Raw genomic sequence first — 27,407 nt, 5'->3', positions numbered from 1 at the left:
CGACAATGATCCACATTGATTAGCAAATGAGGTTCGGGTCCCAATTACAGTCGTAAGTCAAAGACTGCCTGTACTTTAACATCATTTTTGGAGGAAACATTATATTTAAGGATTCTTATGAGATTGAATTATGGGGCTTGTCATACTACGAACAGCTTTGTCTTTGTCAAGTTTGAGGTACATCAAAGAGGATAGATAATCCAATGCAACTGGAAAGAAAGTCACTCTTCTTATTGTAGGGAATGGTTTGTTTGTTAAGTTATAACAATCAAATTATCCTTATAACATGATAAGTTTGTTTTCTCTTTTTAGAAAGCCTTTGTGCTTAATCAATGAGAAAAGGACACACCTAATGCTGCTTGGTCCAGGTTACTGATAAATCCACAATTAAATTAATTCCATACAGGCATTTATACTGCTTATGCATGGATCTATTTTTTATTGATTACATTTTTTTTTGTTTTTGGAGGGAGGGGTATGTTTAGTTCAGTTAACCCTGTATAGTTAGGGTTTCCCATCCCTGTAGCTCAGGTTTGCTTCTGGAGTCATCCTTGTCATTAGTGTCATGTGAACTCTGTGACATGAGCCATCGTTCATCAGACCAAATTATGTGCCAACTTTTGAACAGCTGTAGCGTCACAAGAGCATTCCATGCTTTGTAACTTATTGTTGGATTATTGTAATGCATTATATAAGCATTGGGTTCATATTGTACACCTTACGAAAAACAAAATATTTGTACTGTTTATTATGATGCATAATTCCTGTGTGCGATTAAGTGGTTTCTGCCATTCCCTTGCACAGATATTTATGGGAAACAGATTTAGGGACAGAAGCAGTGGTGGAATTCAAATTCTTTTACTACCGGTTCTGTGAGCGTGGCTTGCTGGGCATGGAAGGGGAAGGATACTGCAAAATTCCCATTCCCACCCCACTCCAGGGGAAGAATACTGAAAAATCCTCATCCCCACCCCACTCTGGGACCAGCCAGAGGTGGCATTTGCCGGTTCTCCGAACTACTCAAAATTTCCGCTACTGGTTCTCCAGAACCTGCTGGATTTCACCCCTGGACAGAAGAGATATGAAAGTGTACCTTGGTGTCTTGTGGGTAAAGAGACACAAAGGATTATACACTTGATCTAGTTAGTTTTTTAAAAGTTGATACGTCTAACAAAAAAGTTTAGGCTGAATTCCATGTGATTGACTGACAGTGGGATTTAGAACAATAAAAAAGAATGAATAATATCTGATTAGGTTTAAGACTATCAGAGCTAAGTAAGTTTGAAATGTACTTAATATGTTATAGCTTGCTGGTAGTTTCAGCTGAATGATGACATTTTGTAGTTCTTCTAGCCCTCTGTTTCTCTGTTGTGACCCAGGCCCCAGTAGGTAGTAGGAAACTCACTCAGTGAAAACACAAACAAACTTTATTCGAACAGCTGAGAATTACTTCATTCCCAGTGTAGTTTAACTAAATTAAAGCAAATTCCTCCCAACACAAATTCCTCAGTTCTATCACAAACCTTGGTCCAATTAAGCAAACTGCCAAAGGCCTTTCTTGGCAAACGTTCAGAAGACACCAATACAAAAATAAATGCAAGAAGATGAAGCTATCAATGTTGTTTTCCGGCAAAGCCCAAATGCCATTGCTGGTCTGTTTCAAGCCTTATGGGAGGGGCCAATCATCTCTTGGCCCTACTCCTGAGTCGTCCTCTTTGCTTGAGCTACTCTTGCCTTCTGGCAGCTCTTCTCATGCGTGCATTAGGAACAGGCTATTCCTGTTCCTCTGCCTCACTACTATCAGTCTCTGGAGGCTCTGGAGTCTGCACCTCACTCCCCAATGGCCCTGGCCCCACCTCAGCCACTGACGCAGAGCTCTCATCCAGGCCTTCCCCAGCCTCCAGGACTGGCCCACACTCTTCCTCAGCCTCATCACTGTCCAACTCCGTTGCCAGCTCTGCAGGCTGCTGGCAGACCACAACTTTCTCAGAGCATGTAACTTTCCAACACAATGATGTCATTCTACTAGTCTGATTTTAATTAACCTTACAGAGAAGAAGTGGTAACATGTACCCTGTTCAGAGTTGTTAGGAGTGGGCGGTCTACAAATTGAATAAAATAAATACATGAACCGCTGCTTTTGATGTTAGCTTTGTGCATATTGACACATTTACTGCTAAGGAAAAATTGAATCTGTTTGGACTGGAAACAGAGGCACCTTTGTGGGGGATTGAAAATGTCAAGATAGCAATCAATGGCCATGGGACCAAAGCATCATCTCCTTTGATATCTATCTCACATGTAAAACATGTAAAAGAAAAGGGCTACCATTGCACAGTCATGACTTCAATCTCAGCCTGTTTGTTTCACTCTTTCCTCTTAGGAAATCTCTGAATGGAGGCGTATTCATGCATTTCTTTCAAGCACTACTGATCACAATGCCAAGTCCAGAAGGCCCTGAGCACTTTTTGGTGCCAAACTTCAGGATTATGAGAATTCACACCTTTATAATAATAATTATAAATAGCAATATTTAAATTGGCGAACCAGCTTTTTTCAATGTGGTTTTGCACTTGCTTCAATGATTTTTAATCAGTGTTCCAAAAACAGCAGATGCTTTGGAAATGTTGCCTTTAAGCCTTGTTACTAGCATTCTTGAAGTGAGTTTTGACAAATCAAAAGATGAACTTTTCAATATGCATAAATTGATGATCGGTAATGAAGTAAAGTAACTAGATTGTAGATTTGGCTGGATGAGTACTTCTGTTTTCTGTAAATTTATATGTGGCACAATATGTTCTATTGTTTTCAGGCATCATTTCTTTAAATAAAATCAAGAGGGTGAACTGTGAGAGTACAGAAGTTTCAATGGTATTAAATGTAGCCCTAATTAATTGGTACCCCAAATTTAAGTTCAGCTGCTTATCAGTCATGTTTAAATATAATATCATCTGTCTAGAACAGCATCACATAACCTTATTCCATTGTTCCGACCCAGGTTGCCTACGCTGAGGCAGGCATTGATAGAGTCCTTTATTGCTCTGTTAAATTCCCCAACTAATGGCCCTACAATAGCCAATAAGTCTCCACCCCATACTTCCTTGAAGTTAGCCACCCACAGTCCCACAAACAAAAACCAATTCACAAAACCAGAGAGGAAGTCCAAAAACAAGGTGCAAGCCCATAGGGCAAGGTCCAGAATCAAGGTCCATAGAGCAAGGCAAGTCCACAGGCAAGACAAGTCCATGAGGCAAAAGGTTAGTCTACAGGGAAAGGCAAGTCCATGAGGCAAAGGCACAAGCGAAGGCACAGGTAGAAACACAAGTCAAGGCTGAGTTTTTCCAGCCAGAGGAGTGCATGCCAAAGGAAACAATTGTTCCCAACAAAGTTTCCCCCAGCTTCTCCTTAAGTTAACCCAAGCGTTCCTTGTGAGGAGGGGCAGGAAACCTTCTCCCGAGCATCTTCATGGATCTCCTTTGAGCTTGCCTCCACTCTACTCTCTGTGCCCTCAGAGCACGTGGGGGAGGCAGCAGTTCCTCATCAGAGGGGATCTGCTGCCTCTCAACATCATTGCCTATCCCCTGTGTCTGTGAGGGCAGGCAGCTCTCTGTCCAGTTGCCCACCTCCCCAAATGCATGAGAGGCTTGGGGCAGCATCAGCCTCAGCCACTGGCCTCTCCAAACATTCCAAGGGAAACATGCCATCCCTGTCAGACGGCCCCAGTTCCAACTCCTCTTCTTCCTCCAAACTGGGATCCGATGGGGCCATGAGATCCATAATAATTAAGGCATCAGTTGTTTCTCATCATAAGTTATTAAAAATATCTAATAGTTTCCTCATTTTCTCATTGACTCAGCCTAATATTATTGTGTTGAATAGCTAGATAACATTTAAACTTTATATCTTGGTGATATAAAGTCCTATAAATAAGAATTAGTCCAGTGTTCAACATGATACAACTCACAAAACCCTTCGGATTCAAATTTAATACAAATCAAATTTGTATTTTAAAAGCAAACTTGTATTTTAAAAGCAAACTTGTATTTTAAAATCAATACATAATCTAGTTATGTATGGTTTGGGATTGCAAATTATAATCCAATACTCCCTCATTTATGAATAAAGCCCAATAGAATTTATTGGAGTAAGTACATACAGAATTACAAAATTTCAAATATAATAGCACTCAAATTCTGTAGTTATAGAGAATTTGTATTCAAGAAAATGTGACCTATGGATATGTACTAAAATAACTCAGATTTCAGATATTTGTATCTAAAGGAAAATATGACAAATGTCTGAAATCTAAGTTATTTTAATGAGCATTGAAACATATGCGAATAAGGAACTTTGTTTTTTCTTCTTTAAAAAATCTATGCAATTATCTAGACAAAATGAATTGGCAGAGGCTTCTCTGATTTTTCCAGCAACATGCATAAAATAGTATGAAAATCATTAAAAATTTGAAAAGAATGCTGGGTTAAAGCCATAAGCCAATTAAAGCCAATTGTACTAATTAATGGTGGAAGGCAATAAACTGAAGCTATGAATCATTTGATGAAAACAACTGTTTTTCAGAATTCAATTCAGAATTTCTCCCAAAAGATGAAATTTCATGTGTGTGTGTGTGTGTGTGTGAGAGAGAGAGAGGGGGGGGGAAATTATATTATACAATATAATGTATAATATAATTTGAAGCCTCACTAAAACATGACAGTCACAAAAGTATGTATGCAACTGTGTATGTGTATGTGCATGCACACATGTGTTGTGTGCACCTGAAGAAAGAACATGAAGAGTTTTTGGTTATTTCTGATGGGTGTGATTGCACCATCCATCACTATCTTCCCTCAGCTCCTGAAGATTGACTAGATGTCTGTTGTTCTTCTTTTCCAGGCAGGAGAGTTACCAAATAATGAACTGGGATTTTCTGTGAATCTTTCCATCTAAATAAATCATGGGCTTGATCAGCAGTTAAAGAAGTCTACTGTGTTGAGCCAAAAAATAATTCATTGGTGATTTGCTTCATTTTGACGCTCTCTTTGCCACTCTGATCCCTCTCTTCTTTTTCATGGCATTCCAATAAACATTATTTCGGCAAATAAGTTTCCTCACCCTCTGCATTGTATGAGTTGTCTTGAGTATCTAATTCTTCCTCCGGCTTTTCTGCCTCTTGTTCCATGTTGCTTCTTAAACAGGACTTGACTGCTTAATTTATCTGCCAAGGGCCTCTGCCTCTCCTGCCCTCCTACTGCCTTCATGTATTATAGATGGCTGGCCTGTCAGAAGGCCCAGCTCTTGGCCTCAATAATTGATGCACTGCAGCTTGTAGGTGCCTACCGTAGTGATAGCATCAGCAGACTAACCACTTCAGATGGACCTCTTTATCCAAGGCTACTTGCAAAGGGAAGGCAAGATAATGGTAAATAAATGAGCAAGCTGAAAAGGCTTTAGAGTGCAAACTCCAATGGACTGATTTATGCTAGTTTTCCCAATAAGGGTCATTCCAAGCTGGGGGTAGAGATACAAATCACACCCACCTGCCCAAATCAAGGTTATTCATAGAAGTCACAGCTTGCCACTAATTTGAGTACCTGAATAGGATATCTTGCATGTGTCTCTCCTTTTCCTTTCCTGATGTAAAATAAAATACAATAGTAAGAAATTAATGAACTGGCACTCTGCTAACAATTCATGGTATTCAAAATCAGCTGCCTGAGCTGGTTACTGCATTATGTGTAATGGGAGAGTTGACCTGAGGACACTTAGTTCTGTAACAGTCTTAGAAGAATGGCCACCATTTTTAAAAATGCTTTTCCCAGATATGAAAGGGTCACAGAAGCTTCCATACGAGGTTTATACAAGCCTGGAACACTCAGATTCACAGAAGATATATAGAACCAATGCAAGATGGAATTGCTCGAAAGTCTGCCATGTGCATGGAAATCAGAGCTGGCAAATTCCTGTAAGAATACAATTCTCCTTGAACCAAGTAATGGTCAGAGGTGGGCTGCTGGGGGTTCGCAGGGGTTCAGGAGACCTATAGCTAAGATTCTGTGCAGTTCGGAGAACCCCTAAATCCCACTCCTGGCTGGCTCCTCCCACCCCGCCCCTCCCATCCCAGGAGCCCCATGTGACCTGTTTTGAATGCAGTTAAGTGCAGGGTGCGTGTGTAGGCTCAAGGAGGGTGAAAAACGGGCCTACCGGAAGTCCGGGAAGGCCAGAAACGGGCCTGTTTCTGGCCTCCAGTGGGCCTCTGGAGCCTGGGGAGGCCATTTTCGCCCTCCCAGAGGCTCGAGAAAGACCTCCAGAGCCCGGGGAGGGTAAAAATGCCCCCACACTGCTGTGGTGCAGGAGGCTGATTAGGCCATGCCCACCATGGTCACACCATCCAGCAACTAGGCAGAGAACCCCTTGCTAAAGTTTTTGAAGCCCACCCCTGGTAATGGTCCATCAAGTTCAACATTTTGTGGCATGTGGGAAACAACCAGCTGCTTTCAGGGAGTTTAGATAATCGACCTCTGCTGTTGCGCCCTAGTAATTGGAATTCAAGGCATGCTGCTTCTGACAGTGAAGGACACAACAGCCATCCATCAAGTCTTGTAGCTAAGACTTCTATGAATTTGTCCAGATGCCTAACTTAAAGCCAAGAAGATCTAGTCTTATTCATCCAGAATGTAAGTTATGTAATAATCAATTTCAGTTCCAGAAAGGCAGATTCAACTGAAGGTTAGAAAAGGTTCCCTAACAGTAAGAGCAGCATAACTGTTCTTTTACTGTTTATCCTAGAAAGGTGGTAGATTTCTTTTCACTGGATATGCAAATGTAGACTAGATAGAAATCTGTAGGGGATCTTTTAATTTGAACCCCCACACTCTGCAGGATTTTGAATGTGATGTCTAAATTAAAACCAACCGATATGGGCTGCAAAACCCCAAGGAGATGAAGAAGGAGATGAAGAAAGCTCAAACTCTTTGTTCCCATCCAGTAATCATCAAGAGTTTTTCAGACCAAAGGATTTAGTCATTCAGCGCAATAATTTGATGTTTGCACCTAATAACAGTAAATTTCCCAGTCCTAACTTATACAGTTCAATACACGAGTTGCTGTTCTTCAGATGTCATCAAATGATCAAATCAGAAGGATGATGTATTACATTGATCTCCAACTGTGAGATATAAATCTAAGACAAAAATATAAATTACTTTGGATATTTTCTAAATCGATTTCGTCTCATTTCAACAAAACATTCTAAAGGAGGAAAATATTTCTTTCCCAAAGTATCACAATGAGATGAGAAGAAAACCCAAGCAGGTTTGTAGCACTTTTCTAGGACTGAAAAAAATTTGGAGGATGATCAGCAGGTATTAGTAAATAGCCACAAAAAGCTCCATGTAAGGTTACTTGGATTTAGGCAGCTCAGATATGTTTGCCGTAATTTTTCACAGGCATGGAAATTGTTGGTTGAAGTGAAATACTAATCAGATCACAATTCTTGATCTAAGGTTTCAGTTATGGCTACTATCTCCCCCCCCCCCCGCCGCCACCAGCCCTGCAATTATCAGAGAAACAGAAGAAACATCAAAGATGGATGGGCATGGTTCAAAACACAAGCTTTCCTGTATAAATCTCTTCTTTAGAGATATTCCCAACATGGGTTTCTCTGTGTTCTTCATAGACTTTATAAAGACCTAAATGCTTGTGCTATTTAGAATCCATTCTTCTTACTGTCTGAGCACAACCTCTCACTGGATGTTCAGTGGAGTTTGTCCCCAGGTAAAGGTGGATAGGCTATCGCTATATTCCCTGCTGTTTGCTTTTTTATGCGAGGAAAACAAGTCAATAATGGAGGCTTAAATAGTAAAAAGTAAAAAGAAAGAGCTTTCAAAAATAAATACTGGAGAGAAAAGAGACATTTGAACTATAACTTTGGTGGAGTGGTAAGGACTGCAACTTTTTTCTTCCTGGTCTCTTCATTTCCTGGGTTAAATGGCTACTGTGCATTTGGGAGAAAACTCTTATTGAAGTTGCTTGGGAATTTTATTCTGAGACTACTGGTCCCTGGTCTGGACTCACAATGGGAAACAAAGTCACAATTGACTAGTCCCTGTTCCAAATTCCTAATTTAATTGGTCATGAATTCTTTATTCTCTACTTGACCTAATTTCCATATCCTCCAGGATGAAACAAAATGTTTAATGGGACATGCCTTCTACTTTGTTGCCATTCAGTCGAGTCTAACCAGGTGCATTCTCATCTTTACAGTATTGTGATAGCACCTTTGAGAAGCAGATTTCAGAACCATAACCTTTCACTGTAGACAATACTAGTAGCTTTCCTCATCTCCTTTACTATGGAACAAAACTAACCCAAAGTTTGTTTAACCTGATACCCATGGTTAAAACATAGTTGTTTTTCTGACTTTTCTAAGTGCTAACCAAGATCCCTGCACCAGTGGTGGGATTCAACATTTTTTACTACTGGTTCTGTGGGTGTGGTTTGGTGGGCATGGCTTGGGTGTGGCAGGGGAAGGTTATTGCAAAATCCCCATTTCCACCCCACTCCACTAAACTGCTTTCCAGATCCGATCTCCTGTGCAGGGCAACAAAAGAAGACCCAGCCGATCACTTGGGAGGCAGCAAATAGATAGATTGAGTGCCTCCCTGAAGCCCCCTGGAAGCCAAAACAGGGGTGGGGGGTGGGGACTCCTGGAAGGGGCGGGGCCAACCAGAAGTGGTATTTGCCAGTTCTCCGAACAACTCAAAATTTTCTCTACCAGTTCGCCAGAACTGGTTTGAACTGGCTGAATGCCCCCTCTGTCCTGCACTAATGTTTGAAAGCCAGTGGCATCTGATCACAATTTTGCACCATTTGTATAATCCTAACTTCCAAACATTACCTCAGTTATGTGGGATGAGACAATTGAAAAGCCTCCCCAGTGCTGCTATAATACCCTGTGCCAGAAGAACCCTTGATCTTTCCTAAAGCATGAGGCTAGCCGTCCTGTTTTTCTTTTCTCTTTGTAGTTTTTGTAAATGAATTCAAAGCCGCTTGTGTTTCACAGTGCCTCCTTGTGTGTGTTCCCGTGCCACCATTGGCACATGCTCAAACGGTACAGGTGGAAATCAGTATCTAACAAGCAGCATCCTGCTGTGCATCTGTGCTTTTAAAACAAGATATCAAACTTTGTTCTTCTCAGCTCTCTCTTCTCCAGGCTTCCTCTCCATGCGTCAGCTCTCTCTGTTGCATCAGAGCTAATTTAAAAGAAATGATGAGCAGAATGGAGAAAGCTTTTCTTGAAATCAAAATTCTGTTTGAATTGGTTCAAAACTGATACAGACCTGCTGTGCTGCTTCACTGAACTGGCTGTCTGCAAGATGTAATTAATAATACGAACAGCTACCGCCTTTACTGAGGCCAGTATCCTTCCTTGTATGAACGACAACCTCTTGAAGCAGGAACATCCCAGCTGTGTGGTTCAGCACATGTTTTACATGTACGCAGTAGTCCCTTGTTCTGTTTCAAGAAATATCTCCTATTAAGAGGCTAAGAAATATGACAGTTTCATGCTGTGGAAAACCGCTGACAGTCATGAGCTATATGGGCTTATAGTTCGACTAGCATTCCTTCTTATAACTAGGTTTACATGAGAATGTTTTTAGGCAATGATTTTTCTTTTCTAGTGAAAGCATCTTCAATTACCAAGACTTCCATCAGGGTTAGAGGGTTACCTTCTCTCTGGTTCGGTTGGGTTGCATTAGGTTAGGTTAGGTGCAGTGGTTAGAATGCAGAATTGCAGACTAACTCTGCCGACTGCCAGCAGTTCTATTCTGATTGGATCATAGTTGACTCAGCCTTCCATCCTTCAGAAGTCGATAAAATGTGGATCCAGATTGTTGGGGGCAATATGCTGACTCTGTAAACCGCTTAGAGAGGGCTGTAAAACACTGTGAAGCGGTATGTAAATCTAAATCTTATTACTACATTGGTAAGGTAAAGGTAAGGTATTCTCAACTAGGCTGGTTTTCAACCATCTTAAGTTTTTAACAATCTTTATCAGATTGAAAGTGACTGAAAGATGAACAAACTAAAATATTCTAGGTCCACCATTTTATTTTGGAAGGGCCCCACGTTTCTCCAAATGGATCTCTTTTGATTGTCTTCCAGTCCAGACCTTTGCCTCTCCATCTAAGTGTTCCATTTAGATATTCCATAGGCCTTTTATGTTACCTGCTTTATCCAGTTTTAGAGAATTGACTTTGGTTTGTGATTTTCTGCTGGCTGCTCATCTAGTGCATAGGAGAAACAGTTTCACTCAATCTGGCTCCTGGTTTTAACACAACTTGATTCTTCTTTGTAAGGAAGGGTCAGAGCAGCCTCAGAGTCAGAGCTGGGGCAGTTTGAGTCAATTCCTGGACACAACCTGACCTCATATAGAAATGAGTTACAAATGAATTGGGAATGACTATAGTTGTCTTATATTTTATTCAGTCTATTTTTGTCATATATTTTATTCAGTCTATTTTCTGTGCTTTTCTTGTTCTGTTTTATTCCAACAAAGGAGAACTAAAAAGTACTCCATGCCAGGTTGAAATATGTGATCCTGTATGCAGATACAGTAGCATTATTGTTCATTTTAAAAAGTTCTTACAAAACCCTAATGAGAATGAAATGAATAAATTTGCTTGGTAATAATAAGCTATGAGCGAAACTGGGATGGTTAAAAGCACTGTGTTAGAAACTAAGAGACAGTGAGTTCTAGTTTTGCCTTAGGCATAAAGTCACCCCTCAACACTGAGCCAACACTTACTCAAAGGCGCGCATGCACACACACATACACACACACACACACACACATTCATAGAGCACCTTACCTAAACAGACTATCAGATATAGACAAAATGAAGAATTATAGCAGAAGCTTAGCGCTTCCTCCTTTCACATTTCTGCTTTGCATCGTTCATAGTCTTTCATTATGCAATGTGGTTAAAAAACAGGATAGAGTACCATTCACTTTCACTAAAAAGAATATAGGAAGGTAGCTATTGCCTGTTTAAAAACTATGGCAAATTTCTTACTGATTCTTCCTGGAAACTTATGTTCAGTACGTTTGTCAAAAGGCCCTTTGATTGTGCACGTTTGTGCCCAAATGTATAATATTGCTTTTCCAGTATTAAAATAGAAATCAAAAGTCCTGATTCTCTTGGATACATTTCCAGTGAAAAATGTTTCTTTTTCTTTTCTTTTTCTCTTTCCCCAATGGGTATATTTTCCTTTGTCTCAAGTATTGGCTTTTCTCACTCTCAGAAATTAAGATAATTTAGAATCACTCCTGGATTATTGCATCCTGCACATTTTAAATGGTGCTATCATGCTATGTGTAATTCCTTGCCCCTCAATAGAAACACAGTGGCTGCCACATGATCCAATCAGGCTTCCCCACATTTGCCCTTAAAGTGTATGCCAGGATGAGGATTAGAAATTGAAGTCCGCAGCGTGGGGAATCTAGAGAGGAATATCTTAGTCTTGTCAAGCTGCTGCAGTTTATCCAACAAATGGCTAGAAGCTGTCATTCTGTGTTACCCCAGTTTGCCTCTCCATCTATTTAGAATAGAATAGAATAGAATAGAATAGAATAGAATAGAATAGAATAGAATAGAATAGAATAGAATAGAATAGAATTCTTTATTGGCCAAGTGTGATTGGACACACAAGGAATTTGTCTTGATGCATATGCTCTCAGAGTACATAAAAGAAAAGATACATTCATCAAGGTACAACACTTACAACACTTAATGATAGTCATAGGGTACAAATAAGCAATCAGGAAACAATCAATATCAATATAAATTGTAAGGATACAAGCAACAAAGTTACAGTCATACAATCATAAGTGTAAGGAGATTGGTGATGGAAACAATGACAAGATTAATAGTAGTGCAGATTTAGTAAATAGTTTGACAGCATTGAGGGAATTATTTGTTAAGCAGAGTGATGGCGTTTGGGAAGAAACTGTTCTTATGTCTAGTTGTTCTGCTGTGCAGTGCTCTATAGCGTCGTTTTGAGGGTTTACTACTTAGATAATGCAATTCTTGGAGAACGTAAAACTTTTAGAAGAATTGTAAATTTTTATTAATCTTCCCCAAATTTGATGTCCTCCAATCGTGCTAGACTTTGGGTCACATTGCCCTTCAAGAGCTCTCATAGAGAGTGCTAATGGACCAGATGATTGCAAAGAAATACAATCCTTCCACTTACCCCCCATCTATCAGAATCTATCCTTCCATTCCACCCCCGCCCCAGTCTCAACTGTCAGTAGCTATCCTTCCATTGCCCCCCTTCCCCCCCCGCCATCACAACTGACCAATGAGAAATGAAATGTTTTATTCTTCTTCCTTAAAGAAAAAACAATCCAGCTACCTTTTGAAAAAGCATTTTTGAGTCAGGAAGCAACAGAATTTTTCTAGGATTGATTGTTTCATGCTTCTGCTTGGAGATGCTGGGGGAGCCTTGAGACTGTTTGCTGATTATCATGCCACAATAAAATATATAAAGGAACTTCTTATACAAAGAAAAGCTAGTGAGTGAACAAATATAGTTCTAGTTGTTAAGGAGTCTTTAACCATTGAGGTTTTCTGATCTTCCATTCACTTCCTACTTATTGTCTCTTCTGGGTGGACTGAATAGGAATTCAGAATTCAAAAGCAAGTGGAGTGCCATTGACTGGGCTGGATGCAAAACTATGGAAAAGCGTTTAGCTTTTCTTTAAATATTTAGGGCAGAAATTTGCTTCCCCCACCTGGAAAGTGTTTCACCTGTCACTGTTTCGGTTCCATTCCTGCAAAGCACAAAACTGGTTCTCTCCTTAAGTGAAACACTTGGTTGAATTTATTTGGATAAGTCTACTGGAGTGGTCAGCCCCAACAATCTAATAAAATCTATAAATAAATAAAAGCATTGAATGCTAGCTAAATATGATTATGGAAGGAAAAAGGAATCATGGTAGTCAAGATGGAGTACATACACTTGGACAGTTTGGCTTTTTCATTGTTTGAGTTTGTAATTTTTTTTATTTACTTCCTACATTTTTCTCATCCTTGGCTGTGCAATGTAATATTGTACTTGAAGAAATTTAGAGAAGTCAAAAGAATACAATTATTTTATGCTATTCTGCTTGGTTGGTTGGTTGGTTGGTGGTTAGTTCCAACGAAGGTGTCCTACTATACATGTAAAGGCAAGTGACTGAATGAGATCTACATGCTTCTCTCTTGCCTGATAACTCATTTGAAGTGGACTCAGATCATGAAAAAGAAGAGTCTTGCAGGATAAGAGCAGAAGAAATGAGAACAAGTAGTGACAGGTTGAATTCACCGGCAGATTAGCTGTTTTCCATTGAAGCTACTTTGTACTTATCTCTTAATACTAATGCACGAGGGGAGGCACTTGCTGAGGAAAACAAACGTATGGCTATAAGAAGAGGATTAAAAGTTATCTTCATCTTTCCGTTTCTACTGCAAATGCCCTCAAATTATTTTGTTGATGCGAAGCAGCCCTACCTTGAAAAGAAGGAACTTCCAAGGAAGGATCGGAAGGTATGAGATGGCTTATGTGCTTTTCCTTGCATCATCAATATCTTTTGCTTTTACATTTATGCAAACATCAATCTGTTTGCCTATTTAATACCATATTCTGCTCTCTGGTTGGTATTTGATTCTCTAGATCCCAGGCCAGGATTCTTCCCATCACCTTTCACTATATGCCAAAGACCAAATCTGGGATATCTTAACATTCAAAGAAAGCACTGTTTCCTAATTAAATGAAGGTTCCCTCGCATACAAAGTGGCTTAATTTTGTTTACAATCCTTTCTGAAGTGTTGCACTGCTGGGTTCTTCTAATACAGAAGGATGACCAATTGCAAAGCAAGATAGCTGTTTTGTAAAATATGTGAGCTACATTCCCACCTCCAACCTTTTAAAGGGAACATAATTCATTCCTTGCACATTAGCAATGCACAGCAATACACTTCAAGGTTTCATATTCTTTTCTATCTTTAATGAAAACTCCAACCTCCCACAACCTCCATTTGTGTCATCAGCAAATATGCTGAAGTGCTCTTTCAAGATATTTCAAAGATATGAAAAGAAGTTCTGGAAAATTATTGTTTTGTAAAACTGATGCAATCCCTTTGGAAAAAGAAAATGAGACCTTTGGTTCAGGGGTGAAATGCTCCCCGTTCGGACAGGATCATCTGATCCAGTAACGATGGTGGCAGGTGGTTCAGAGAACCGGTAGCAAAAATCCCTGCCCCCCCCACCCATGGCCACCCAATCGCCCGCTTGCCCATGTGCTGCTTCTTTTAAAAAATACTTTTAAAAGTAAAAAAAAAGGCTCTGACAATCACAGCTGAGCTGTGTGATTGTCAGAGCCTTTTTTTTACTTTTAAAAGCATTTTCTACAACCAATTCAGCCAAATAGGTTGTAAAGAAATGCTTTTAAAAAGTTAAAAAAAGGCTCTGACGATCACAGCTGAGCCGTGCAATCATCAGAGCCTTTTTTTTACTTTTAAAAGCATTTTAAAAGGGAAAAAAATTGCGTGGCACAGCTGATCACACCCCCCCATACTGTTCTACTTACCCATGCCTCCTTTTGGCGTGCACTGTGTGCATGCACACGCACCTCACATTTGGTGCCTGGTGTGTACTGCACACGTACGCGCAGCATGCATGTGCAGCCAGTGAATCGCTAGTAAGCCTGTTCAGATTTCACCACTGTTTTGGTTTCATTTTCAGGTGTGATAGTTACAGATAATCCATTCCAGACTTCCAGAAGGTAATCATCCTTCTGCCTCCTGGATGATTTTTCATGGGTTTATTGGTAGCCACAAGTTTGCTTTCTGGCAACTTGATTCAGACCTCCCCACCCACAAAAGTTGACTTTCTTCTGGGAGCACTGCCAGCTGAACATGTTTGGTGTGATCATCCGGTAAGGGGGAAATCATCCATAACAATTGCCCTTTCAAATCAGGTTGAAATGTGATTGGAAGAATGCACAGGTGGGATTTGGGAATCAACCTGAATTTTTCCTTGGAGATGCTGCTTGTATTCCAGCTTCCAGATTTATGGTTGCGTATAGAGACTTACTCAAGCACTGGTGCTGTCTAACCTCCAGATATTGGTTTATAAATTTTCTTTCTCCTTTAGGACTAGTAGCACTCTGCAACTATAATTCTCCCGAAAGGCAACATCAAAGAGCAAACATGACTCACAGGTTTCCCACAGCTCCCAAATTCCAAGTAGGCCAGAGTACTCTCTTATTAACAAATCTCTCCTCCATGCCTGGCATTTGGGGACTCTGTCAAAGAAAGACAGATTGATATTGTTTGGATTTGAGTCATAAGGATCAAATGGGAAGGGCATAATTGGCAGGGACTGATTAAGAGCTGGGGATGGGATTTTACTCATTTGTGCTGGATACAATAAATGACCTTTGTGATCATATTATAAGCAACTGTGTTCTCTTCGCTGATGATGTAAAAATATTTAACACCACTGACAATGCTGCTACCCTTCAAAAAGACCTTGATTTTTTTTGTCAGAATGGTCAAACAATTGGCAACTCCAAATCTCAACCAACAAATGGTCTGTCTTACACATTGGCAAAAAGAACCAGAACACAAAATGCATGCTGAGTGGACACGACCTTGTAGATGACCCTCACTTTGTCAAGGACCTTGGAGTACACATATCTAATGATCTAAGTGCCAAAGCCCACTGTAACAACATTACCAAAAAGGCATTAAGAGTTGTAAACCTAATCTTGTGTAGCTTCTTCTCTGGTAATATCACACTACTAACCAGAGCATACAAAACATTTGCTACACCAATTCTCAAATACTGTCTGGAACCTGCACTGTGTATCGGACATTAATACAATTGAACATGTCCAAAAATCTTTCACAAGAAGAGTCCTCCACTCCTCTACTCACAACAAAATAGCTTATGCCACCAGACTTGAAATTTTGAGCTTAGAAAACTTAGAACTATGCTGCCTTCGGTGTGACCTAAGCATAGCTCATAAAATTATCTGCTACAATGTCCTACCTGTCAATGACTACTTCAGCTTCAACCACAACAATACACGAGCGCACAATAGATACAAACTTAAGATAAACCGTACCAAACTCGATTGCAGAAAATATGACTTCAGCAACAGAGTGGTCAGTGCCTGGAATGCACTACCTGACTCTGTGGTTTCATCCCAAAACTCCCAAAATTTCAACCTAAGACTGTCTACTGTTAACCTCACCCCATTCCTAAGAGGCGTATGTAAGGGGCGTGCATAAGAGCACCAGCGTGCCTACCATTCCTGTCCTAATGTTTCTTCTATTCATATCTATTTTATGTATCCAATCCATGTTTATACTTATTACCTAATACGTTCTTGACAAATAAATAAATAAAAACAATCACACTAGGTGTATTTGGATCTCCATACAGCCTCATTATTGCATAGGTCCCTATTCAGAGACCCAGAGAAATTGCTTATCTTTCCTTCTCCCAACAATGTAAAACGGTAGTCAATGTGCAGTCCAGATGAGGACACGGGAGAGAGAATTCAGTGCCAAATAATTCAGAGCAAAAGTTACATTTATAAAATAAACAGGCGACGAGAAATATGCAAGTGGGAAAAAAGAGGAACTGAGTGAGCCGGCAGTTCGGCAGTTCAATCCTCACCAGGCTCAAGGTTGACACAGCCTTGCATCCTTCCGGCGTCAGTAAAATGGGGGAAATATGCTGATTCTGTAAAACCCCTTAGAGAGGGCTGTAAAGCACTGTGAAGTGGTATATAAGTCTAAGTGCTATTGCTATTGCTCTCCTGGAGCAAAACCTATAAAAGGCATCTGAGATCTACAGGTCTATAAATCCTCTTCTCAATTGTTGAAACAAAAAATCTTATTAGATTCAATGAAAAATGGACTCACGTATATTTAGAAGCTTAGCCTAACAAACCAAATTAGCCACTGGACAAAGTGAGTCTTATTCTAAGACAGTGGTCCCCAACTTTTTGGGCACCAGGGACCAATTCTACGGAGGACAGGTTTTACGCAGATGGGGGGGGGGCATGGTTTCACACACTGCCTGGATCCTACATGTGCATGGATAGGGCTTTGCTTGCTTGTACGGCCCAATTCCTGGCGGGCCGTTGCCCGGTGCTGGTCCGTGGCTCAAAGGATCCCAGCTTTAAGGGGTGTATTGAACAGTAAGAAGTTCCATTAGCAGAACTTAACAAGTTCTGGTTCCAATTGTTGTAGATTAATTAGTTACAGGTTAGCTGAAGAAGGATCACTGGAGATGTTTGTAACATTGTGGTTATTTGCAAAAAATATAAATGAACCTGAAGAAGTTGCACAATAAAGCAGCTGAGACAATGCCTCAGATCAGGTTGCTAGATAGATAGTCCAGCAGGCACAGATGTTTCATGTTTTTGTGTTTCCCTTTCAGTTTTTCTCTCTTCCTCCCTCCTTCTCTTCCTCTTTTTTTAAATGGCCTTCCACTTTAGGAGGCAGGTAAACCCTTCAGATCCCAGTATCTTGCATTATTGACCTCCTATAGGAAAATCTGGGAAGTCCATTTTTTTGTGCTAGAAAATCATAAACCTACAATCTGCATTCAAGGATCTCTCTTTCTCTTTCTCTTTCTGTTACACTTATTCTGGGGAAGTGCAATTTTGCTGATGAATTGGTTTTAGTATCAGTTTGAAGTGCTGATACACAGTTTTTAAATCTGTAAATGATATGAAACAAGATTATTTGAAGGGCCGCCTACTGTATATGAGATTGGTCCTGAAAACAATGAATTCTGATCTAAGTTTAAGATCCATCAGATTATCAAGGATTAGAGACATCTGTGAGCAGAGTTTTAAAACTCATTGGTCCTCATTGGCATTTGCTAGGCAGCTTCATGTGATGTGGTCAAAATTATTCTCAGCACAAAGTAATACTGGACACTTCCACGCTGAAGACTATTTCTTAAAGTGCCAATGCTTCAATACCTCTTCCCCTAGGAAGCTCAACAATAGATGTCTTATTCTACTCCTCAGAAGTTAAATTATTTTTCACTGTTCATTTAGTTGAAAACTAAACAATTATTTCAACATCTAACTTCAGAGCTACAGCAGAACTGCCTCTAGCTTGAAAATGATTATCTGATTGGCTAGCTAGACTATTAACATCAGAAACTGTGATAATTGCACTGTGGTAGGAAAAAAACATCCATCCTCCAGTAAAGGATCCGTTTTTATTGATTTTACTTTGCCACAAATACACGAAACTTAGTCTCTGTTTTCCTGGTAATAGCTGATCAGAAGATATAAAATGTCCTTTCAGATTACCCAGAACAATTGCTGTGCATATTTTACTTGAACAGAAAATATGCATTATATTAGATTGTCTCTAACTTTATTTGGCATGCTGAATCTCTTAATTTTTTTCTCATCTCTACCCTTCTCATTATTTATATTCTCATTATACCCTATTATCCTTTTTATCTTTTCTACTACCTTTTCCTACTGGTATCTTATGATTATACCGTATTATCTTGTTGTTTGTATTTAACTGAGAGCTTATGCACTGGAGACAAATTCCTTGTCTGTCCAAACGCACTTTGCCAATAAACCTATTCTATTCTATTCTATTCTATTCTATTCTATTCTATTCTATGCTATGCTATGCTATGCTATGCTATGCTATGCTATGCTATGCTATGCTATGCCATGCCATGCCATGCCATGCCATGCCATCTACCAGTTTTCTACATGGTATTTAAAGGGTATATTTCCAACTATAGTCAGATTGCGCATTGATTAAATGATCACTTGTGATTTTAGGTTATTTTTACAGAATGTTATTAAATGTATATTTGAAGTGGATGCTCAGAAATTATTTATTTATTGTAGAATATATGAAATCAAAATAATAAAGAACGGAGTGTTAAGTATTACAGAAAAGTATTTTTCAAAGTTTTTAGTGATGAAAAGAAGGTCAAGACCAGTTTTCTGTCATTCCCATATGCAAGATACAGGATAATGGGTTGAAGTTCCAGGAAAGCAGATTCCAACTGAACATTAAGGGGGAAACATTATAATGGTGAGAATAGTTCAAGAGTTAAATCAGTGTTTCACAGAGAGATTGTTTTTGTCTGCATTTAAGGAGAGATCAGTCTGTAATATATTGTGGATACTCTAATTTCTGACCAAGAGCAGAGAGTTAAATAATCTAAATGCCTCTCTGCATAAGCATAAAAGTCAAAATTATATTCTGCAAATGCTCTACTATAAACTTTGTGTCCCAAAGGTTGCCTTAGTAGATCCACAACCACAGGAGAAAGCTACTTCGTATTTCCTTTACTATTTGGAATTATAGGGAGTTGAAATCCAAAATGTCAATGGGTCACCAATTTGCTTATCCTTTTCTGTGATGTATCAGGAGGGTTATTGTGCAAAAATGTTGAAATGGTTAATTGTGGAATCATGTTCAGTGTTAAGCATCAACGACGCCAGGTTAATTGGTCTAGAGAGAAATATACAGTGTCAAATGTTGAACTTTTTCATTCTTGCTCATAAGAAATGCAAGTATCATGGGAGATGGAAAACCAACCAAACTGAAGAAATTACTATTCTCATTTGAGGGTGGAACCACATCTCTGTGCTCTGTGGAAACAAAATGAGGAGACAAGAGGATGAATGACTGTCCATCCATCCATCCATCTATCCATCCATCCATCCATCCTTTTAGTGACAAATCTGGGGCTGGAACTTGAGCAACAATCAATTCTTCCTCGCTCAGAAGGCATTCAAATTACTTCCTAGAGAAGTCAGCAGTCAGAAGAAGCTATCTTACTTTCTTTCATCTTATTTTGAAAAGGATTTTAAGAGGTTTTGAGTCAGAGACTGGCACATGAATCAGATTGTCTTTACGACAATCACTGATCAGAACTGTATACCGTTTTATAACAGGTATTACAGAGATGAAACAGAAATACATTAAACATTCTGATTAAATTAGAAAATATATAAAACATAGACGTAAAATACAAGTACTCAGTTGCTAAAAAGTTAATACTTAAGATTAAATCAATAAATTATAAAACCACTTTGCAAAGCTACAAAAGAAAAAAAATCTACTTTCACTTATTCAATAAACCTAATATAACATTAAACTTAGATAAATTGCTAAATCATATCATCTCTTTCCCATCAGATTGAATAATAGTTGTCATGTCTCACTTTTGGCTTCCTAGTAATATAAACTTTGAAACAAGATTTAGAATGGGGCCAACTTTAAAGGTGAACTGCTTGGAACTGTGGAAAGGATTGCGTTGCGGAGACATTTAGCTATGCACTTTGGGATGAACACCCTTTGAATGGTGCAGGAGTATGACTGGGTTTCCAGAAAAATTGCAAGCTACAGGAACCATTTGTGCTTCAGTCTGAGATGCAGAAAAACACAGACTCATCCCCAACGGCCTACACCTGTATTTAACAGTGAAAGGACACAGGGCAGAAAACATCCTGCAGAAAGCTCAGCTCCACAACACAGTCCTTTCAGCAGTTCCAAGAAAGTTCCACACCCATTTCCATTACTCAGGTGACCCTGAGGACACAGACAAACCTCCAAATGGCCTCAGTTACTCTCTAAAAGGATGCAGATGACCAGCTGTCCGCAAGGAATATAAATCCTTCCACTCCCCACTATCCAGTCAGAGCTGAAGAAGCTTCTTGGATGAGAAGTGAAACATTTTCAAAGAAGAAAGTCCAGTTGCCTCTTGAAAAAGCACCTTTGGGACAACCATGACCTGGATGACTGAGAATCTCCATAGGCAACTTTTAGTATAAATTCCAGAGCCTGTCTGTGCTATCCAATAAAAGGGCATAGACAAGCTAGAACATGGAATCATGGGGCTGGAAGGGATCGCTGATATCTTCTAGACCAACCCTCAGCCCAAGGCAGGAGTCCTTATTGTGTCTAGTGTATCAGCTGTGATTTTTAACAGATTAACAGAGTTGGAAGGGATCTTATAGGTCATCTTTGTAATCATATCTCAAGTAACTGTGTTCTCTTTGCTGATGATGTCAAACTTTTCAACACCACTGACAATACATCCACAATTCAAAAGGACCTTGATCATCTAACTGCTTGGTCTAAAATTTGGCAACTACAAATCTCAACCAGTAAATGCTCAGTCTTGCATATTGGAAGAAAGAACCCAATCACAAAGTACATGCTTGATGGACATTGCCTCGCAGATGACCCCCACCCTGTCAAAGACCTTGGAGTTTTTATATCTAACGATTTAAGTTCCAAAGCCCACTGCAACTATATAGCTAAGAAGGCTCTAAGAGTTGTTAACTTAATTTTACGTAGCTTCTTTTAAAAAAACACCACGCTACTGACCAAAGCATATAAAACATTTGTTAGGCCAATTCTTGATTACTGCTCTCCTGTCTGGAACCCATACCATATATCTGACATCAACACAGTTGAGCGTGTCCAAAGGTATTTTACGAGAAGAATTCTCCACTCCTCCGAAACTAATAAAATACCTTATTCCACCAGACTTGATATCTTGGGTCTAGAAAACTTGGAACTTCGTCGCCTTCGACAAGATTTGGGTTTAGCATATAAAATCATCCGTTGTAATGTCCTTCCTGTCAATGACTTTTTTAGTTTCAATAACAATATCACAAGAGCTACCAACAGATTTAAACTCAATGTCAACCGCTCCAGTTTAGATTGCAGAAAACACGATTTCTGTAACAGAATTGTATATACTTGGAATGCATTACCTGACTCTGTGGTTTCTTCTCATAACCCCAAAGGCTTTACTCAAAAACTGTCCACGGTTGACCTCACCACTTTCCTAAGAGGACTCTAAGGGGCGTGCATAAGAGCACAAATGTGCCTACCTTTCCTGTCCTACTGTTTCTTCCCCTATGTATATATATGTTTTTAGTACCTCGTTTCTCCTCATATATACGTTCATATATTATATAACCCTTTATGCAATGCTTGTATATATATATTGTTATATTGTTATGACAAATAAATAAATAAATAAAATAAAATAAATAAATCTAGTCCAACCCCCTGCTCAAGCAGGAGACCCTACACCATTTCTGACAAATGACAGTCCAATCTTTTCTTGAAAGTCTCAAGTGATGAAGCTCCCACAACTTCCAAAGGCAAGCTGTTCCATTGGTTGATTGTTCTCACTGTCAGAAAGTTCCTCCTCATGTCTAGGTTGAATCTCTCCTTGTTCAGTTTCCATCCATTATTCACTGTCTGACCATCAGGTGCTTTGGAAAATAGCTTGACCCCCTCCTCTCTGTGGCAGCCCCTCAAATATTGGAACACTCTATCGTGTCTTCCCTGGCCCTTCTCTTCACTAGACTAGCCATGCCCAATTCCTGTAATCTTTCTTCATATGTTTTAGACTCCAGTCCCCTAATCATTCTGGTTGCTCTCCTCTGCACTTTTTCTAGAGTCTCAACATCTTTTTTTATGGTGACCAAAACTGGATGCACTCTAGGTGTGGTCTTACTAGGGCTTTATAGAGTGGTATTAGTACCTCACTTGATCTTGATTGTATCCCTCTGTTAATGCAATTTAGGATTAGCAGTCAGATTCGGCAACACTTTTCTAGGCCTTGCTTTCAATTTACCTCTGCCAAGTCAAATCAGGGAAGCAGTCTACACCAGGGGTGTCCAACCTTGACAAGTTGAGGTGAGGTCCAGTGAGTCTGGAGGGCCAAGTTTATTTCTTGTTTGTTCTGCATTGCTGTATTCCTAAAGGATTTATGCAACTTCCAGCAAAGTTGTGGAAGGTTGATTTCATGGCTTGGGAGATTACTAGCATTCTTACTGTAGGAAGGTATGCTAGAAAAGTGTGAACAGAGCTAGCTGTATGGCATTCCAAGCCTTCCTTTATCTGGTCTTTTTGTAAATATAGCTTAGATCAGTTATCTTACTAGATAAATTAAGAGTTCAATATAAGATGGGCAAATAAATGTTACAAATAAATAAATGAACAAAGAGGTTTAGGGGCATTACATGCTTAACTTTGGTGATAATTTTATAAGCAAGAGGCTTTTTAATGATATTCATTTAATTACTTTAATCATCGCACCACTGTCCTAATCCAACTACTAAAAAAAAGGATACAGCCACATAATTTGCCACTGGGAGCTTGGAGTCCTCATTTCTAAAAGCCAACTTTCAAACAGGCTGCCTGTGGTTGGTTGTGCGGGAGATGAAAGAACCGAGAAAAGAACTGTGAAATCTGTGCAAACGTATATCAGAAGAAAGTAGCTCAATCAGAAGACATGCAATGCCAGATTTCAATTGATTAAAACATGCGCACGCACGCACGTACACACACATGAAACAACCAAGTTATGTTTTGCATAGTGTCTCACAGATGGTAACATTTTCAATAAATGTTACAAAAAGTGCTGTACAGCTAAATTGGAACACTAAACTCGTGTCCATGTGACACCCGTTAGAATTGACAGAGTGAGGCCGATGCTGAAAAGATGTCTTCTTCCTTTTACCTCTTTGGCAGTGACTGCAGCCCTCCTCCAAAGAAAAAAGAGGCCATTGATGCTACCTAACAGATGTGACTGTCATTCCCAATCTAGGCTGCCTTTTGTCATGGAGGGTGAACTGGGCCAGCAGGGCTGAATGGCTCCCTCTGCCTGCCCAGAGATCGCTCCCTCCCACCTGCTCAGCACTCCTTTTCCTTTGACATTCCAAATGCCTCCCACCCTCCAATCTCTGCCAAATTTTCCCCTCCAGTGAAGGGGTGTCTATGCCATTGATTACAGTATGTCTCTGATTTTGCTTAATCTGTTGAAATGCAGAACTTCCTTGTAGAAGATAGGCTTAAGGTCCAGAAGGATCTTACCTACCTGGTGGGTTGCCCCTGGTTCGGCCTGTTTCTGTAGTAGAACTGGTAGTAAAACCGGTGGGAGGCTCCCCCCACTGACCCAAACATCATCAAAACTCTTCTGCACATGTGCAGAAGAGTGCACACGAGTAAAGTGTGTGTGTGCGCGCGCAGGCACAATGGAAACCGTTAGTAAAGGTAAGTAGAACCCACCCCTGGGTCCTACCCAATAAAATGAAATTCAGTGGTGAGAAAAGTAAGGTTTTATACTTAGGCAAGAAAAACCAAAGGCACAGGTATAACTAGCTGGTACCTGGCTCAATAGCAGTAACTGTGAGGGGGATCTACCATAGAGGTCCTAGGGCACAACCACTTAAATATGAGCCAGCCACCAAAAAAGCCAATGCAGTCCTAGGCTGCATTAATAGACGAATAGAATCAAAATCACATGAAGTGTTACTACCGCTTTATAATGTCTCGGTAAAACCAGGCTTGTAATACAGCATCCAGTTTTGGTCACCATGGTATAAAAAAGGTGTTGTAGAAAGAGTACAGAGACAAGCAACAAAGATGGCTAGGGGACTGTAGGCTAAAATACATGAAGAACGGTGGGAAGAAATGGGTATGCATAGTTTAATGAAAAGAAGGACTAGGGCTAGTCTTCCTGCTGTCTACGGAGTTACCAAAGGATGTTTACCGTATTTTGCCAAAAATTCCTTGTAAGACTGGGCCACTGTTTTTCCACTGATTTCTGAGAATCTTATTGTGTAGTAGCAAAAGAACAACAAGATAGTAGTGAAGAAACAAGCCCTTGTCATATTTATGGTGTAATGTATCTTTAAATGTTTTGGCGGGAAAAGAGCACGTTGCTGATTGGTTGAAGCCTCCGGCTAAACTGTATTTAAGGAGAGGTTTTTCCCAGCCCGAGCTGCTGGGTTCACCATATAGTAAAGAGCTGTTGTCACTATCCTGGTCTCCTGCCTCGTTATTGCCCGAATCTAACACTGGCGACGAGGATGGGATCTCGAGGCTAAGAGCGCCAGGAAAAGAGCTGAACTCACCAGGAAGACGCGAACCCAGCAAAACAAGGGCGGAAAGCAGCGATGTCCGGCTACACACCGCCAGCGCCATTCGACCCAGCTAAGGAGAAATGGGGGTCATACATGGCTCGCTTCGAGTGTTTCCTCGAAGCAAACGAACTTCAAGGAGTTTCCGACAACAGGAAACGAGCCTATTTCCTGAGCCACTGCGGTCCGGAGGTTTTCGACACCGCAGAATCCCTGGCTGAGCCAACGCCGGTACAGTCGGTACCGTGGCAAACTCTGCAGACTCTGCTGAAAGCACATTTTGCACCGATGCCATCCAAGTATGTGCAACGGTTTGAATTCGGGGAGCGCAGACAGCAAGAAGGCGAGTCCATCAGTGCATACATGGCCGCCCTAAGAAAAGCCTCAAAACATTGCGAGTATCGAGACTTGGACGAGGCATTGCTGGAGCAACTCATCCGCGGGGTCAGGGACATCCGTTTGCGGAGGCGGCTGCTGGCTAAAAGCAACCTAACGCTGGCAAACGCCCTGGACGAAGCCAGGGCTCACGAGATGTCCACCCAAGCAGCGGAAACCTTACAAAAGCAGGTCACACCAACGGCTGGTGCGAAATCAACCCCGGTCCACAATGAAGAGGTCCAGGCCGAATCGGACGGTGAGGAGGAAGAAGGAGTTTTCCACACCGGGAGGCCGGAAAAAGACGACCGGGGCGACTGCGCAAGTTGCGGAGGGCAACACCAACGACAACAATGCAGATTTAAAGATGCAACTTGTCGGCGATGCGAAAGGAAGGGGCACCTAGCACAGGTCTGTCGAGCTCCCCAACCTTCCCGCCAAAAATTCAAACCGGCCAATCAGAGCGCGGGAACGACGAAGCGGCCCGCGAGTGGTCAGTTTAAAAAAGGCGCGAAATTGAATCAAACTGTCGTGAGAGTGGGTCATGCATCAACACGCCTAGAAAAGAAAATCTTCACAAAAGCAAAGATTGAGGGGGTGCCGTGCCGATTGGAGGTGGACACCGGCTCATCGATCACGATCATGTCCTGGGACAACCTCGTGAGAGCCTTACCCGCCATCGCAAAGCGCAAGCTGCAACCACAAAGACTAAAAGTACAGGACTACCAGGGGAATCGCATCCCTGTTCGAGGGGTAACGTCCGTCCACGTCGAGTATGGACACTACAAGAAAACTCTGCCCATCACCATCGTCGATGGGACCCTGCCAAGCTTGTTGGGACTGGACTGGTTCCGAGCAGTGGGCATGGGAGTGACCAGAATCTTCAGAAACGAAGTCGACCTCAAAGACGCACTCACGAAGGAGTTTGGGGACGTTTTCAAAGACTGCCTGGGCAAGTACAAGGGGACCCCTATATCCTTTAACTTAGACCCCCAAGTTGCCCCTATCCGCCTAAAGGCTAGGAGGGTCCCGTTCGCCCTAAAGCCCAGGATTGACCGGGAACTGGACAAACTAGTAAACCAGGGAATTCTAGTGCCAGTTGACCATGCTAAGTGGGAGACCCCCATAGTCACCCCAGTCAAACCGGACGGATCGGTCCGGATTTGCGCTGACTACAAGGCAACGCTGAACAAAGCGTTGCAAAAGAGTGCTTACCCCGTTCCGGTGGTACAGCACTTACTGCACTCAATGGGGCAAGGGCAAGTTTTTGCCAAGCTAGACCTGGCACAAGCCTATCAACAGCTGCCCGTAGACAGCAACACAGCCGAAGCGCAGACAATTGTGACTCACAGAGGGGCGTTTAAGTGTACCCGATTACAGTTTGGGGTCAGTGTAGCTCCAGGGTTATTTCAGAACCTGATGGAGCGGCTATTGCAGGGCCTACCAGGGGTGGTACCATACTTTGACGATGTACTGGTATCCGCTGAAAACCTAGAGGAATTAGGGGCGAGGCTGCGAAAAGTTTTGGGCATTTTCCGGTCTGCCGGTCTCACGGTCAAACTAAACAAATGCCAGATCGGGGTTGAGTCTGTGGAATTCCTGGGCTACCGGATAGACAGGGAAGGGATTCACCCCACTGAGAGCAAGGTACGGGCCATCAGGAAGGCCCCGGTGCCCAAGAACAAAACGGAGTTACAGGCATTCTTGGGTCTGGTCAACTTCTACGCAGTATTCTTAAGGAATAAGGCAACAGTAGCAGAGCCGCTGCATAAATTATTAGCTAAGACGGCTGCATGGTCTTGGGGAAAGGCGGAAGCTAGGGCATTCGAAGGGGTAAAAAATCTCCTAACGAGTGATAGCCTCCTTATCCAGTACAATGGCACACTACCTCTAGTGTTAAGCTGCGATGCATCTCCCTATGGGGTGGGGGCTGTGCTCAGCCACAGGTTACCTAATGGCACAGAAGCCCCCATTGCATACTACTCCCGAACCATGTCATCAACTGAAAGGAATTATAGCCAGC

The sequence above is a fragment of the Ahaetulla prasina genome, chromosome 2 (genome assembly GCF_028640845.1).
Source record: "Ahaetulla prasina isolate Xishuangbanna chromosome 2, ASM2864084v1, whole genome shotgun sequence".
In the NCBI taxonomy this organism is placed as follows: Eukaryota; Metazoa; Chordata; class Lepidosauria; order Squamata; family Colubridae; genus Ahaetulla; species Ahaetulla prasina.
The sequence above is the reverse complement of the archived record's forward strand: the minus strand, read 5'-3'. Positions refer to the sequence as shown.